The sequence below is a fragment of the Lolium rigidum genome, chromosome 7 (assembly GCF_022539505.1).
Source record: "Lolium rigidum isolate FL_2022 chromosome 7, APGP_CSIRO_Lrig_0.1, whole genome shotgun sequence".
Lineage (NCBI taxonomy): Eukaryota > Viridiplantae > Streptophyta > Magnoliopsida > Poales > Poaceae > Lolium > Lolium rigidum.
In genome coordinates this window covers 178,769,770-178,771,716 of record NC_061514.1, presented here as the reverse complement: position 1 = coordinate 178,771,716, position 1,947 = coordinate 178,769,770, and positions in this window count along the sequence as shown.

Below are 1,947 nucleotides of genomic sequence, written 5' to 3'. Positions count from 1 at the left end.
GTGGGTACTCTAACTACCTCGTCAACCAGAATTTTAAGAGCGGCTCCCATGAAGGACGTTATCTCTACCAGTAAGGTAAATCATCCCTCTTCTCTTTTGTTTACACACGTACTTTAGTTTTATTATGGATGACACTCCCCCCAACCTTTGCTTACACAAGTCATGGCTAACCGAATCCTCGGGTGCCTTCCAACAATCTCATACCATGGAGGAGTGTCTATTTGCAATTTAAGTTGCTTACTGATAAATCAGGGCAAAACATGTGAAGAGAATTATTAATGAAAGTTGATTAATTGGGGCTGGGAACCCCGTTGCCAACTCTTTTTGCAAAATTATTGGATAAGCGGATGTGCCACTAGTCCATTATGAAAGTCTGTCAGAAGTAAATGACAAGATTGAAAGATAAACACCACATATTTCCTCATGAGCTATAAAACATTGACACAAATTTAGAAGGATTTTGAAGGTTTAAAGGTAGCACATGAGAATTTACTTGGAATGGTGTGAAATGCCATGCATAGGTATTTATGGTGGACACTCTGGAATAACTTGGTTTTTAGGGGTTTGGAAGCACGAGCAGCGTTCCCGCTCAGTACAAGTGAAGGCTAGCAATGGACTGGGAAACGACAATCAAGAGAGCAGTAACTGTCATAATCATGCTTGCGACAAAATAAATTAACGGAGGCATAAAAGTGATACAAGAATTCCGAGGTAAGGTAGATCATCGAGGCTTAATTTACTTCTTGTTCAGTCATATGCATGCGTGAGCATGTGCCAAGTTGATTCGAGTGAATTATTCAGAGGAGGATACCACAATGTCATACCTATCTATGAATAAAGCAATGCAAGCAAATATTTATGACATGCTACTCATATTAATAAATTGGAGCTAATCATGAGAGATCATGGACTACTAGACTTTCTTAAATGACATATACCTCACATGAACCAACTAAGCATGCTCACATGGATGAGTATATGTACAAAAATGAAAACAAATAGAGTTCATACCAGCCTCTCACCACAATCGGATTGTCGTAGATCGTCATTATTGCCTTTTCACTTGTGTAGCTTGAATAATATGGAATGAAAACCACGCTCCAGCCACCGAAGACCATTGAACTCATAATGATCTTTAAAAAACCAAAGAATAACAGCAAATGTTTTTGGTGTTTTCGAATTTGGAAACAAGAACAAAAGGAAACAAGCAAACAAAGCAAAATCTTTTTGGATTTTCTTATAGCAAACCAACGATAGCAAATAAAGCAAAATAAAAGCAAGAAACCAAAATAAATAAGTGGTGAAGAGAAACAACAGAAATATTTTTGGTCTTTTTGTGTTTTAGAAAAGAAACAAAGCAAAAACAAGAAAATGAAAACTAAAAGAGTCACATAAACGCAAAGCAGCAGAATTTCGTCAAACTTGACAGCAGTAGAGTAATCGATTTTTAAGAAATTCTTCCGCTGCCCAGCTCGAAAAGTGTTCAACTAATGAAAGTTAGATAACAACCTGGGGAACATGCACAAAAATTGGCTTCGCAAAATAACGTTCTGGCTGTTTTTGAGAATTTGTTTGGTAACAGTCCAGAATCTGTTTTCAATCAGCACTTCCCCAAATATCATCTTCCTCTTTTTAGAAAACCACTTCAAGAGACTAAACAAGTATGTACAAGTATCCAGCAACCATAATATGCAAAGAATGAGTGATGCCGGTATACCTCCCCCCAAGCTTAGGCTTTTGGCCTAAGTGGAGATCAATCCCACGGTGCCCATGAGGTAGCACCTCCGTAGTACGACGAAGATGGATCATATTCCGGGTATGTGCTGGAAGAAGCACCCGGATACGTGACGGTGTAGTCGTAGGAGGGCTCGGCGTCCTCGGAGTCATGCTGCTGGTGGAAGCCTTGTATCTTCAATTTCTCATCCACCTCCTCTTTAGAGTGCGGCC